The following is a 16,821-nucleotide window of genomic DNA, read 5'->3' on the forward strand; positions in this document are numbered from 1 at the left end:
TAATTGAGTCGTTAAGTCATCGTTAGTCGTTACATGTAAGTGTTGTTTTGAAACCTTTAGGTTGACGATCTTGTTAAATGTTGTTAACCCAATGTTTATAATATCAAATGAGATTTTAAATTATTATATTATCATGATATTATCATGTATGAATATATCTTAATATGATATATATACATTAAATGTCTTTACAACGATAATCGTTACATATATGTCTCGTTTAAAAATCATTAAGTTAGTAGTCTTGTTTTTACATATGTAGTTCATTGTTAATATACTTAATGATATGTTTACTTATCATAGTATCATGTTAACTATATATATATATATATATATATATATATATCCATATATATGTCATTATATAGTTTTTACAAGTTTTAACGTTCGTGAATCACCGGTCAACTTGGGTGGTCAATTGTCTATATGAAACATATTTCAATTAATCAAGTCTTAACAAGTTTGATTGCTTAACATGTTGGAAACATTTAATCATGTAAATATCAATCTCAATTAACAATTGGTATCTTGTTTTGCTTAAGTCTTTTAACCTCACGATCCATTATTTCAACGGGTTCTTCGATGAATTGAAGTTTTTCATTGATTTGGATTTCATCTAACGGAATAGTGAAATCTTCTTTAACAAAACATTTCTTCAAATTCGAGACGTGGAAAGTGTTATGTACAGCCGCGAGTTGATGAGGTAACTCAAGTCGGTAAGCTACTGGTCCGACACGATCAATAATCTTGAATGGTCCAATATACCTTGGATTTAATTTCCCTCGTTTACCAAATCGAACAACGCCTTTTCAAGGTGCAACTTTAAGCATGACCATCTCTCCAATTTCAAATTCTATATCTTTTCTTTTAATGTCAGCGTAGCTCTTTTGTCGACTTTCGGCGGTTTTCAACCGTTGTTGAATTTGGATGATCTTCTCAGTAGTTTCTTGTATAATCTCTGGACCCGTAATCTGTCTATCCCCCACTTCACTCCAACAAATCGGAGACCTGCACTTTCTACCATAAAGTGCTTCAAACGGCGCCATCTCAATGCTTGAATGGTAGCTGTTGTTGTAGGAAAATTCTGCTAACGGTAGATGTCGATCCCAACTATTTCCGAAATCAATAACACATGCTCGTAGCATGTCTTCAAGCGTTTGTATCATCCTTTCACTCTGCCCATCAGTTTGTGGATGATAGGCAGTACTCATGTCTAGACGAGTACCTAATGCTTGCTGTAATGTCTGCCAGAATCTTGAAATAAATCTGCCATCCCTATCAGAGATAATAGAGATTGGTATTCCATGTCTGGAGACGACTTCCTTCAAATACAGTCGTGCTAACTTCTCCATCTTGTCATCTTCTCTTATTGGCAGGAAATGTGCTGATTTGGTGAGACGATCAACTATTACCCAAATAGTATCAAAACCACTTGCAGTCCTTGGCAATTTAGTGATGAAATCCATGGTAATGTTTTCCCATTTCCATTCCGGGATTTTGGGTTTTTGAAGTAGACCTGATGGTTTCTGATGCTCAGTTTTGACCTTAGAACACGTCAAACATTCTCCTACGTATTTAGCAACATCGGCTTTCATACCCGGCCACCAAAAATGTTTCTTGAGATCCTTGTACATCATTCCCGTTCCAGGATGTATTGAGTATCTGGTTTTATGAGCTTCTCTAAGTACCATTTCTCTCATATCTCCAAATTTTGGTACCCAAATCCTTTCAGCCCTATACCGGGTTCCATCTTCCCGAATATTAAGATGCTTCTCCAATCCTTTGGGTATTTCATCCTTTAAATTTCCCTCTTTTAAAACTCCTTGTTGCGCCTCCTTTATTTGAGTAGTAAGGTTATTATGAATCATTATATTCATAGATTTTACTCGAATGGGTTCTCTGTCCTTCCTACTCAAGGCATCGGCTACCACATTTGCCTTCCCCGGGTGGTAACGAATCTCAAAGTAGTAATCATTCAATAATTCAATCCACCTACGCTGCCTCATATTCAGTTGTTTCTGATTAAATATGTGTTGAAGACTTTTGTGGTCGGTATATATAATACTTTTGACCCCATATAAGTAGTGCCTCCAATTCTTTAATGCAAAAACAACCGCACCTAATTCCAAATCATGCGTCGTATAATTTTGTTCGTGAATCTTCAATTGTCTAGACGCATAAGCAATCACCTTCGTTCGTTGCATTAATACACAACCGAGACCTTGCTTTGATGCGTCATAATAAATCACAAAATAATCATTCCCTTTAGGCAATGACAATATAGGTTCCGTAGTTAGCTTTTTCTTCAATAACTAAAACGCTTTCTCTTGTTCATCATTCCATTCAAATTTCTTCCCTTTATGCGTTAATGCAGTCAAGGGTTTTGCTATTCTGGAAAAGTCTTGGATGAACCTTCTGTAGTAACCAGCTAGTCCTAAAAACTGGCGTATGTGTTTCGGAGTTTTCGGGGTTTCCCACTTTTCAACAGTTTCTATCTTTGCTGGATCCACCTTAATACTTTCTTTGTTCACTATGTGACCGAGGAATTGAACTTCTTCCAACCAAAATGCACACTTTGAAAACTTAGCGTACAATTCTTCCTTCCTTAATACTTCTAACACCTTTCTCAAATGTTCACCATGTTCTTGGTCATTCTTTGAGTAAATAAGTATGTCATCAATGAAAACAATGACAAACTTGTCAAGGTATGGTCCACACACTTGGTTCATAAGGTCCATGAACATAGCTGGTGCATTAGTTAAACCAAACGGCATGACCATAAACTCGTAATGACCGTAACGTGTTCTGAAAGCAGTCTTTGGAATATCATCTTCTTTCACCTGCATTTGATGATACCCAGAACGTAAGTCAATCTTTGAATAAACAGACGAGCCTTGTAGTTGATCAAATAAGTCGTTGATTCTCGGTAGTGGGTACCGGTTCTTGATGGTAAGTTTGTTCAACTCTCGGTATATACACAACCTGAATGTACCATCTTTCTTCTTGACAAACAAAACAGGAGCTCCCCACGGTGATGTGCTTGGTCGAATGAAACCACGCTCTAAAAGTTCTTGTAATTGGCTTTGCAGTTCTTTCATCTCGCTGGGTGCGAGTCTGTAAGGAGCACGAGCTATTGGTGCAGCTCCTGGTACAAGATCTATTTGAAATTCAACGGATCGATGTGGGGGTAATCCCGGTAATTCTTTCGGAAATACATCGGGAAATTCTTTTGCAATGGGAACATCATTGATGCTCTTTTCTTCAGTTTGTACTTTCTCGACGTGTGCTAGAACAGCATAGCAACCTTTTCGTGTTGCCTTTTTCTCCGTACACCATTAAGGGTTTTCCTTTTTCTCGTATAATGCGAATTGCATTTTTGTAACAAACGATCTCTGCTTTCACTTCTTTCAACCAGTCCATACCGATTATCACATCAAAACTCCCTAACTCTACTGGTATCAAATCAATCTTAAATGTTTCGCTAACCAATTTAATTTCTCGATTCCGACATATATTATCTGCTGAAATTAATTTACCATTTGCTAATTCGAGTAAAAATTTACTATCCAAAGGCGTCAATGGAAAACTTAATTTAGCACAAAAATCTCTACTCATATAGCTTCTATCTGCACCCGAATCAAATAAAACGTAAGCAGATTTATTGTCAATAAGAAACGTACCCATAACAAGCTCCGGGTCTTCCTGTGCCTCTGCCGCATTAATATTGAAAACTCTTCCGCGGCCTTGTCCATTCGTGTTCTCCTGGTTTGGGCAATTTCTAATAATGTGGCCCGGTTTTCCACATTTATAACAAACTACATTGGCATAACTTGCTCCGACACTACTTGCTCCGCCATTACTCGTTCCGACACCATTTGTTCCTTTTGTTCTATTAACCCCTGGTCCGTAGACCTCACACTTCGCCACGCTATGACCATTTCTTTTACACTTGTTGCAAAATTTGGTGCAGAACCCCGAGTGATACTTTTCACACCTTTGGCATAGCTGCTTCTGAATGTTGTTGTTGTTGCGGTTATTATTGTTGTTGGGATGATTGTTGTAGTTGCTGTTGTTGTTGTTGTTGTTGTTGTTGTTGTTGTTGTTGTTGTTGTTGTTGTTGTTGTTGTTGTTGTTGTTGTTGTTGTTGGGCCGTTTGTTGTAGTTGCGATTGATGTTGCGATTGTTGGGATAATTGTTGCGATTATTGTTGTAATTGCTGTTGTTGTTGTATTGGTGATTCTTATCACCGTTTTCCTCCCACTTTCTTTTGACTTGCTTCACATTGGCCTCTTCAGCAGTCTGTTCTTTAATTCTTTCTTCAATCTGGTTCACTAGTTTGTGAGCCATTCTACATGCCTGTTGTATGGAGGCGGGCTCGTGTGAACTTATATCTTCTTGGATTCTTTCCGGTAATCCTTTCACAAACGCGTCGATCTTCTCTTCCTCATCTTCGAATGCTCCCGGACACAATAGGCACAATTCTGTGAATCGTCTTTCGTACGTGGTAATATCAAATCCTTGGGTTCGTAACCCTCTAAGTTCTGTCTTGAGCTTATTGACCTCGGTTCTGGGACGGTACTTCTTGTTCATCAAGTGCTTGAATGCTGACCATGGTAGTGCGTACACATCGTCTTGTCCCACTTGCTCTAGATAGGTATTCCACCATGTTAACGCAGAACCTGTGAAGGTATGCGTAGCGTACTTCACTTTGTCCTCTTCAGTACACTTACTTATGGCAAACACCGATTCGACCTTCTCGGTCCACCGTTTCAATCCGATCGGTCCTTCGGTTCCATCAAATTCCAAAGGTTTGCAGGCAGTGAATTCTTTGTAGGTGCATCCTACACGATTTCCTGTACTGCTAGATCCAAGGTTATTGTTGGTATGTAGCGCAGCCTGTACTGCGGCTATGTTTGAAGCTAGAAAAGTACGGAATTCCTCTTCATTCATATTCACGGTGTGTCGAGTAGTCGGTGCCATTTCCTTCAAAATAGTCAAATGGAACAAGTTAATCATACAGAATATTAAGAGTAGTTAATAGTATTTCGTAGCATAATATGAACTCATTTATAAAAGCTTTTTCTTTATATTAGCGTTTTATAAGTTTAAATTCGGGTAGTACCTACCCGTTAAGTTCATACTTAGTAGCTAATATACAATTCAACTACTACAATTCTATATGAAAAACTGATTATAATAATATTTCGCATTCAAACTTTTACACAATATTTTACAAACTTACAATACCGCTTATTTTACATATAGCATGAAATATAGCACACAATAAATTTGATACAAGATGGTTGTGAAGATAATTCTAGCTAGTACACAAGTCGTTCAGCAAAGGCAATAAAGACACGTAATTCATACGTCCAGAAACAAGTCATGCATTCTGGTTTTACTAGGATTACTTCCCATCCTTGGTCTTGTGGAACATAACCGTTATGGCCGTTGATAAGACAGCGTGTTGTAACGTCGTCAAAGGGACGAGGGTTACGTAATGTCCAACAGTCCCGTAACAATCTAAAAACCTCATTTCTTACCCCAATTACCGACTCCGTCACTTGTGAGAACGTTTTGTTTAATAGTTGTAGCCCGATGTTCTTGTTCTCACTTTGGTGAGAAGCGAACATTACTAATCCGTAAGCATAACATGCTTCTTTATGTTGCATGTTAGCCGCTTTTTCTAAATCACGAAGTCCAATATTCGGATATATTGATTCAAAATAATTTCTTAACCCATTGCGTAAAATAGCATTTGGGTTCCCCGCAATATATGCGTCAAAGTAAACACATCGTAACTTATGGATTTCCCAATGTGATATCCCCCATCTTTCGAACGAAAGCCTTTTATAAACCAAGGCATTCTTGGAACGTTCTTCGAATGTCTTACAAACTGATCTCGCCTTAAATAGTTGTTCCGAAGAATTCTGACCGACTCTAGACAAGATTTCATCAATCATGTCTCCGGGTAGGTCTCTTAAAATATTGGGTTGTCTATCCATTTTGTGTTTTTATACTGTAAAATAGACAAGAGTTAGATTCATAAAAAAAATACTTATTAATACAAGCAATCTTTACATATATCATAAAGCATAAGCACACTATATTACATATATTACACCACACGAATACAACTATCTTATTCCGACTCGCTTGTTTCTTCTTCTTCGGTTTTGGTTCGTTTTGCCAAGTTTCTAGGGATATATGATGTTCCCCTAATACGAGCCGTCGTTTTCCACATTGGTTTAGAAAAACCTGGTGGTTTAGAGGTTCCCGGGTCATTGTTACAATTTAAGGACTTCGGGGGTTGACGATACATATAAAGTTCATCGGGGTTGAAATTAGATTTCTCTATTTTTATGCCCTTTCCCTTATTATTTTCTTTTGCCTTTTTAAATTCAGTTGGGGTAATTTCTATAACATCATCGGAATTTTCGTCGGAATCCGATTTATCGGAGAATTGGTAATCCTCCCAATATTTTGCTTCCTTGGCGGAAACACCATTGACCATAATTAACCTTGGTTGGTTGGTTGAGGATTTTCTTTTACTTAACCGTTTTATTATTTCCCCCACCGGTTCTATTTCTTCATCCGGTTCCGATTCTTCTTCCGGTTCCGATTCTTCTTCCGGTTCCGACTCTTCTTCCGGTTCCTCTTCGGGAACTTGTGAATCAGTCCACGAATCATTCCAATTTACATTTGACTCTTCATTATTATTAGGTGAGTCAATGGGACTTGTTCTAGAGGTAGACATCTATCATATAATATCAAACGCGTTAAGAGATTAATATATCATATAATATTCACATGTTAAAAATATATAGTTTCCAACAAAATTTGTTAAGCAATCATTTTTCAAGTAAACACGGTCGAAGTCCAGACTCACTAATGCATCCTAACAAACTCGATAAGACACACTAATGCAAAATTTTGGTTCTCTAAGACCAACGCTCGGATACCAACTGAAATGTCCCGTTCTTATTGATTAAAAACGTTCCATATTAATTGATTTCGTTGCGAGGTTTTGACCTCTATATGAGACGTTTTTCAAAGACTGCATTCATTTTAAAACAAACCATAACCTTTATTTCATCAATAAAGGTTTAAAAAGCTTTACGTAGATTATCAAATAATGATAATCTAAAATATCCTGTTTACACACGACCATTACATAATGGTTTACAATACAAATATGTTACAACAAAATAAGTTTCTTGAATGCAGTTTTTACACAATATCATACAAGCATGGACTCCAAATCTCGTCCTTATTTAAGTATGCGACAGCGGAAGCTCTTAATAATCACCTGAGAATAAACATGCTTAAAACGTCAACAAAAATGTTGGTGAGTTATAGGTTTAACCTATATATATCAAATCATAATAATAGACCACAAGATTTCATATTTCAATACACATCCCATACATAGAGATAAAAATCATTCATATGGTGAACACCTGGTAACCGACATTAACAAGATGCATATATAAGAATATCCCCATCATTCCGGGACACCCTTCGGATATGATATAAATTTCGAAGTACTAAAGCATCCGGTACTTTGGATGGGGTTTGTTAGGCCCAATAGATCTATCTTTAGGATTCGCGTCAATTAGGGTGTCTGTTCCCTAATTCTTAGATTACCAGACTTAATAAAAAGGGGCATATTCGATTCCGATAATTCAACCATAGAATGTAGTTTCACGTACTTGTGTCTATTTTGTAAATCATTTATAAAACCTGCATGTATTCTCATCCCAAAAATATTAGATTTTAAAAGTGGGACTATAACTCACTTTCACAGATTTTTACTTCGTCGGGAAGTAAGACTTGGCCACTGGTTGATTCACGAACCTATAACAATATATACATATATATCAAAGTATGTTCAAAATATATTTACAACACTTTTAATATATTTTGATGTTTTAAGTTTATTAAGTCAGCTGTCCTCGTTAGTAACCTACAACTAGTTGTCCACAGTTAGATGTACAGAAATAAATTGATAAATATTATCTTGAATCAATTCACGACCCAGTGTATACGTATCTCAGTATTGATCACAAATCAAACTATATATATTTTGGAATCAACCTCAACCCTGTATAGCTAACTCCAACATTCACATATAAAGTGTCTATGGTTGTTCCGAAATATATATAGATGTGTCGACATGATAGGTCGAAACATTGTATACGTGTCTATGGTATCTCAAGATTACATAATATATAATACAAGTTGATTAAGTTATGGTTGGAATAGATTTGTTACCAATTTTCACGTAGCTAAAATGAGAAAAATTATCCAATCTTGTTTTACCCATAACTTCTTCATTTTAAATCCGTTTTGAGTGAATCAAATTGCTTTGGTTTCATATTGAACTCTATTTTATGAATCTAAACAGAAAAAGTATAGGTTTATAGTCGGAAAAATAAGTTACAAGTCATTTTTGTAAAGGTAGTCATTTCAGTCGAAAGAACGACGTCTAGATGACCATTTTAGAAAACATACTTCCACTTTGAGTTTAACCATAATTTTTGGATATAGTTTCATGTTCATAATAAAAATCATTTTCTCAGAATAACAACTTTTAAATCAAAGTTTATCATAGTTTTTAATTAACTAACCCAAAACAGCCCGCGGTGTTACTACGACGGCGTAAATCCGGTTTTACGGTGTTTTTCGTGTTTCCAGGTTTTAAATCATTAAGTTAGCATATCATATAGATATAGAACATGTGTTTAGTTGATTTTAAAAGTCAAGTTAGAAGGATTAACTTTTTTTTGCGAACAAGTTTAGAATTACCTAAACTATGTTCTAGTGATTACAAGTTTAAACCTTCGAATAAGATAGCTTTATATGTATGAATCGAATGATGTTATGAACATAATTACTACCTTAAGTTCCTTGGATAAACCTACTGGAAAATAGAAAAATGGATCTAGCTTCAACGGATCCTTGGATGGCTCGAAGTTCTTGAAGCAGAATCATGACACGAAAACAAGTTCAAGTAAGATCATCACTTGAAATAAGATTGTTATAGTTATAGAAATTGAACCAAATTTTGAATATGATTATTACCTTGTATTAGAATGATAACCTACTGTAAGAAACAAATATTTCTTGAGGTTGGATGATCACCTTACAAGATTGGAAGTGAGCTAGCAAACTTGAAAGTATTCTTGATTTTATGTAACTAGAACTTGTAGAATATATGAAGAACACTTAGAACTTGAAGATAGAACTTGAGAGAGATCAATTAGATGAAGAAAATTGAAGAATGAAAGTGTTTTTAGGTGTTTTTGGTCGTTGATATATGGATTAGATATAAAGGATATGTAATTTTGTTTTCATGTAAATAAGTCATGAATGATTACTCATATTTTTGTAATTTTATGAGATATTTCATGCTAGTTGCCAAATGATGGTTCCCACATGTGTTAAGTGACTCACATGGGCTGCTAAGAGCTGATCATTGGAGTGTATATACCAATAGTACATACATCTAAAAGCTGTGTATTGTACGAGTACGAATACGGGTGCATACGAGTATAATTGTTGATGAAACTGAACGAGGATGTAATTGTAAGCATTTTTGTTAAGTAGAAGTATTTTGATAAGTGTATTGAAGTCTTCCAAAAGTGTATAAATACATATTAAAACACTACATGTATATACATTTTAATTGAGTCGTTAAGTCATCGTTAGTCGTTACATGTAAGTGTTGTTTTGAAACCTTTAGGTTAACGATCTTGTTAAATGTTGTTAACCCAATGTTTATAATATCAAATGAGATTTTAAATTATTATATTATCATGATATTATCATGTATGAATATATCTTAATATGATATATATACATTAAATGTCTTTACAACGATAATCGTTACATATATGTCTCGTTTAAAAATCATTAAGTTAGTAGTCTTGTTTTTACATATGTAGTTCATTGTTAATATACTTAATGATATGTTTAATTATCATAGTATCATGTTAACTATATATATATATATATCCATATATATGTCATCATATAGTTTTTACAAGTTTTAACGTTCGTGAATCACCGGTCAACTTGGGTGGTCAATTGTCTATATGAAACATATTTCAATTAATCAAGTCTTAACAAGTTTGATTGCTTAACATGTTGGAAACATTTAATCATGTAAATATCAATCTCAATTAATATATATAAACATGGAAAAATTTGGGTCACTACATGGTTGAGGCTGGAAGAAGGTTATCATCAGTTTTGTGGATGGTACTATTGTTCGCATTTAAAGATATCAGTTTCCCGGATAATGATTCGATGCCTACTACACCTCTACCATTGAAAGTTAGAAGGTGCTTACTGAGATGCGGATATGCAAGAGACATTACAAGGGTTTTGAAACGTACCAAGTTTAGCAAACAGTATCGTTATTTAACGTTCGTGCTGTTAAGGTGCTTGAGCCCGATGAAGGGAGGTTTTGATGAAATGATCGAGAAATATAGCTCAATGTTTGTTGCATCAGTTCTGAATGCTGATTTCAACTTTTTGGAAGTGATTTTTGATGGGATGTTGCTGAATGTTAAAAAAAAGAGTCATCTAGTATTCTTACGATTCATGCAGATCATGCTAGAAAAACAAATTCAGGGACTTACCAAGATTCCTTAAGATGTACTTAAGCAACAACATCTCAAATATCAGTCATTCTATAGGTTCATGCAACAAAGAACGGTTGTCCCTGAAGTCCTGAAAAAGAGGTTAATCGGTCATTTGATTAATCCAGATTATGTGTGTCTAGAGGGATCAGCTTGTAGACATGAAACCAGCACGTATAGTACTGAGACTAATATTGAAGTAACTGAAGGTGATAAAGAGGTGAATCAGCCTCCTCCGATACAAACTGGTCCTCATTTGAGAGATGAAGAAGAGACTACTACGCTAGATGCAAGTCAGATTGAGCTAATGAAACGAAAGCTGGCTGAAGCACCCAATGTGTCTACTAAACAGAGACAAAAGCGTTTGAGAGTAAAGGTTTCTGACATAGAGGGAAGTTCGTCTTCTGTAGGGATGGCAAAAAGACCCGTACCCGATGGGGAAACCCGAAACCCGGCATTTTTGGGCCGGGTTTGCGGGTCCGCGGGCCGGGTTTGGGAGTAGTTTTAAATTTTTATCAGGGTTCGGGTTTGGGGACGGTTTTAAACACAAACCCGATTACCCGGTCCGTATACCCGATTAAAAGACCCAAATCCGTATACCCGACTCGTTAAAAATTTAATAATTATATATTATACTCCGTATACTATAAAATATAAATTGACAAAAACAAATTTTGTTACTACAATTTATCGTTTTTAGTTACCAAAAACAATTTTGTAACTATAATTATAACTACTAAGTAGTAACGTTTTGGTCAGTCGTCATAGAAGTGTTGTATGAAGTCCTTAAATTAATATGTAACTATAACTGTAACTACTAGTGTGGCAATTTTCTTTTAGATATATAACTATGCTTGTTCAAATACTATTAGCAACACTCTGAACAAGCAGTTTAGTAATATAGTTAGTAACACTCTGGACAACAGTTTAGTAATACAAATGGATCCAATATTTCAAATATATCCACATTTGTTATAAATGTATTCTCGGATACCCATGAAAAGCTCGTTTACCCGATTGTTAGTAAGTAAATGGGGACCCGAATACCCATGGGAAAACCCGAAACTCGATGGTTACTAAATAAATAGGGACCCGCCGGGTTTGGGACTAGGTTTCTTAATCGGGTTTGGGACTGGGATTACCTAAACCCGGCCTAAACCCGGCCCGATGCCATCCCTAGTCTTCTGCAACCAGGTCTCAACCTAGAATAAATCTGTCTTCTCAACCTACTGGTGGTGGTGATGTGACTCAGTCACAGCCAAATCCACAATAAAAAGAACATCATCAGACAAATCTGCAGTCAACTATGCTTGCTCCTGATTCCGCTGGTATGTTGGGCAGAAGTTTTCTACAGTTATCTGCTGACCTTGCGAAATTTCAAAAGACTGTTGAGGAAGATAAAGCTAAACAAAATGCGGAGATGTCGCAAATGAAAGCTACAATTTGTAGTGACCCGAACTTTTCCATGTTTATATATATTAATTGAGATTTATATTTACATGATTAAATGTTTCCAACATGTTGAGCAATCAAACTTGTTAAGACTTGATTAATTGAAATATGTTTCATATAGACAATTGACCACCCAAGTTGACCGGTGATTCACGAACGTTAAAACTTGTAAAAAAACTATATGATGACATATATATGGATATATATATATATATATATATATATATATATATATATATATATATATATATATATATATATATATATATATATATATATATATATATATATATATATATATATATAGTTAACATGGTACTATGATAAGTAAACATATCATTAAGTATATTAACAATGAACTACATATGTAAAAACAAGACTACTAACTTAATGATTTTTAAACGAGACATATATGTAACGATTATCGTTGTAAAGACATTTAATGTATATATATCATATTAAGAGATATTATACATGATAATATCATGATAATATAATAATTTAAAATCTCATTTGATATTATAAACATTGGGTTAACAACATTTAACAAGATCGTTAACCTAAAGGTTTCAAAACAACACTTACATGTAACGACTAACGATGACTTAACGACTCAGTTAAAATGTATATACATGTAGTGTTTTAATATGTATTTATACACTTTTTAAAGACTTCAATACACTTATCAAAATACTTCTACTTAACAAAAATGCTTACAATTACATCTTCGTTCAGTTTCATCAACAATTCTACTCGTATGCACCCGTATTCGTACTCATACAATACACAGCTTTTAGATGTATGTACTATTGGTATATACACTCCAATGATCAGCTCTTAGCAGCCCATGTGAGTCACCTAACACATGTGGGAACCATCATTTGGCAACTAGCATGAAATATCTCATAAAATTACAAAAATATGAGTAATCATTCATGACTTATTTACATGAAAACAAAATTACATATTCTTTATATCTAATCCATACACCAACGACCAAAAACACCTACAAACACTTTCATTCTTCAATTTTCTTCATCTAATTGATCTCTCTCAAGTTCTATCTTCAAGTTCTAAGTGTTCTTCATAAATTTTACAAGTTCTAGTTACATAAAATCAAGAATACTTTCAAGTTTGCTAGCTCACTTCCAATCTTGTAAGGTGAATATCCAACCTCAAGAAATCTTTATTTCTTACAGTAGGTTATCATTCTAATACAAGGTAATAATCATATTCAAACTTTGGTTCAATTTCTATAACTATAACAATCTTATTTCAAGTGATGATCTTACTTGAACTTGTTTTCGTGTCATGATTCTGCTTCAAGAACTTCGAGCCATCTAAAGATCCGTTGAAGCTAGATCCATTTTTCTCTTTTCCAGTAGGTTTATCCAAGGAACTTAAGGTAGTAATGATGTTCATAACATCATTCGATTCATACATATAAAGCTATCTTATTCGAAGGTTTAAACTTGTAATCACTAGAACATAGTTTAGTTAATTCTAAACTTGTTTGCAAACAAAAGTTAATCCTTCTAACTTGACTTTTAAAATCAACTAAACACATGTTCTATATCTATATGATATGCTAACTTAATGATTTAAAACCTGGAAACACGAAAAACACCGTAAAACCGGATTTACGCCGTCGTAGTAACACCGCGGGCTGTTTTGGGTTAGTTAATTAAAAACTATGATAAACTTTGATCTAAAAGTTGTTATTCTGAGAAAATGATTTTTATTATGAACATGAAACTATATCCAAAAATTATGGTTAAACTCAAAGTGGAAGTATGTTTTCTAAAATGGTCATCTAGACGTCGTTCTTTCGACTGAAATGACTACCTTTACAAAAATGACTTGTAACTTATTTTTCTGACTATAAACCTATACTTTTTCTGTTTAGATTCATAAAATAGAGTTCAATATGAAACCATAGCAATTTGATTCACTCAAAACGGATTTAAAATAAAGAAGTTATGGGTAAAACAAGATTGGATAATTTTTCTCATTTTAGCTACTTGAAAATTGGTAACAAATCTATTCCAACCATAACTTAATCAACTTGTATTGTATATTATGTAATCTTGAGATACCATAGACATGTATACAATGACACATCTATATATATTTCGGAACAACCATAGACACTTTATATGTGAATGTTGGAGTTAGCTATACAGGGTTGAGGTTGATTCCAAAAAATATATAGTTTGAGTTGTGATCAATACTGAGATACGTATACACTGGGTCGTGGATTGATTCAAGATAATATTTATCGATTTATTTCTGTACATCTAACTGTGGACAACTAGTTGTAGGTTACTAACGAGGACAGCTGACTTAATAAACTTAAAACATCAAAATATATTAAAAGTGTTGTAAATATATTTTGAACATACTTTGATATATATGTATATATTGTTATAGGTTCGTGAATCAACCAGTGGCCAAGTCTTACTTCCTGACGAAGTAAAAATCTGTGAAAGTGAGTTATAGTCCCACTTTTAAAATCTAATATTTTTGAGATGAGAATACATGCAGGTTTTATAAATGATTTACAAAATAGACACAAGTACGTGAAACTACATTCTATGGTTGAATTATCGAAATCGAATATGCCCCTTTTTATTAAGTCTGGTAATCTAAGAATTAGGGAACAGACACCCTAATTGACGCGAATCCTAAAGATAGATCTATTGGGCCTAACAAACCCCATCCAAAGTACCGGATGCTTTAGTACTTCGAAATTTATATCATATCCGAAGGGTGTCCCGGAATGATGGGGATATTCTTATATATGCATCTTGTTAATGTCGGTTACCAGGTGTTCACCATATGAATGATTTTTATCTCTATGTATGGGATGTGTATTGAAATATGAAATCTTGTGGTCTATTATTATGATTTGATATATATAGGTTAAACCTATAACTCACCAACATTTTTGTTGACGTTTTAAGCATGTTTATTCTCAGGTGATTATTAAGAGCTTCCGCTGTCGCATACTTAAATAAGGACGAGATTTGGAGTCCATGCTTGTATGATATTGTGTAAAAACTGCATTCAAGAAACTTATTTTGTTGTAACATATTTGTATTGTAAACCATTATGTAATGGTCGTGTGTAAACAAGATATTTTAGATTATCATTATTTGATAATCTACGTAAAGCTTTTTAAACCTTTATTGATGAAATAAAGGTTATGGTTTGTTTTAAAATGAATGCAGTCTTTGAAAAACGTCTCATATAGAGGTTAAAACCTCGCAACGAAATCAATTAATATGGAACGTTTTTAATCAATAAGAATGGGACATTTCACAATTGAGAAGCAACCGAAGAAGATTGATGAGCTTGAAACTACCGTAAACAGTCAAGCGTTGACGATTGTGTCTCTTCAAACGGATTCCTAAGATTTGACTGAGAGATTGAAAGAATGAGAGAAGAAGGTGATTATTGAGGAGAGACAGTCCTGATCCTTTTGATCATGAGGAAGAAATTCTTAATTTGGAAGTGGCTAAGGGTTACGATGAGGACAATCCACTGTACGTTACTCCTCTTCAAGTAATAACTCTTTCTGAATATTTAGCTATGCAAGATTGCTTTAATCATACTGCTGTTTATGATGATTTAGAGGAGGAAGAGATTTCTCACAACATCACCAGGGATGAAATCGATCTGATGGTGCGTCTAGAGCAAGAAGCTAAGGAATCTGCCAATGCCAAAGCAAGATCGTCGTCTTCAAGAGCTAATAATCTTGATGATGATTTAAGTGAGTCAGAAGCAGTTGATGAAAGTAACAACAGTTTTGACGAGGTTATTATGGAGGATGAACCGACAGAAGATTATAATCGATATGAAGGTTTTGCCAATGATGATCTTCCAACTTTTGCTGATTATTTTAAAATGAACGATGAGCTTTTGAATAGGAAGTGTCAGGAGAAGGAGCAAATAGAATATGAAAAAGTGTAGCCTGAAGGGGTTTTGCCGATTAAACTGAATAAAGAGAAAGTGGAGGTTTTGAGTGAAGAGTGGAAGGTTTCCATGCGTATTCGTAAGTACTTGAAGAAGCCTGAAGTGGAACCACAATATTTGAGGTTCATTGAGAGGTGTGATAGCTTAAGTGTTAAAGGTAAAATCTTAGCATGGGCATATATCAAGGAGTTTGATATTTACGCGATAAAGAAAGAATATGGAGTGGACTACATCAAACATGCGTTTCAGTTCACTTCACTTCCTTATTTTGAGTTCATGCAGATTGCCAGGGTAAAGATGCTTTATCAGGATTTTGCTGGTATTCCTGATCTTTTGGTTCGTAAGATAAGGAGATCGTTCAAGTCAAAGAATTTTGACAGATTTAGACCAGAATTCCCAACGATTACTTACAAAACGAACAGTAAAACAAGCGTTTGAAGAAAGATAGTCAAATATGAATCAGTGAAATATATGCGGAAGGTTCCTTTGAAGAAGATGCCACATAATTTTAGCCCACGTTTTCGTTGGTGGTATTACGATGAAAGCTCGGAAGAAGCGGTCATTGTATTGGAAAAAGATGGGAGCGATGAGAATGATAGTATCAGGGTGTTGTATCCAGTCTGGCTTAGAAATAGTTGTGAAGCGGACATGTTTACCCTATATTACAATCAGATGTTGTATCGCCAGAGAATCGTGTACAAGCTGAACAGTATCACAGAGTTGCAAAGCTTTGTTATCTAAGGAACTG

This window comes from Rutidosis leptorrhynchoides, chromosome 1 (genome assembly GCF_046630445.1).
Source record: "Rutidosis leptorrhynchoides isolate AG116_Rl617_1_P2 chromosome 1, CSIRO_AGI_Rlap_v1, whole genome shotgun sequence".
Lineage (NCBI taxonomy): Eukaryota > Viridiplantae > Streptophyta > Magnoliopsida > Asterales > Asteraceae > Rutidosis > Rutidosis leptorrhynchoides.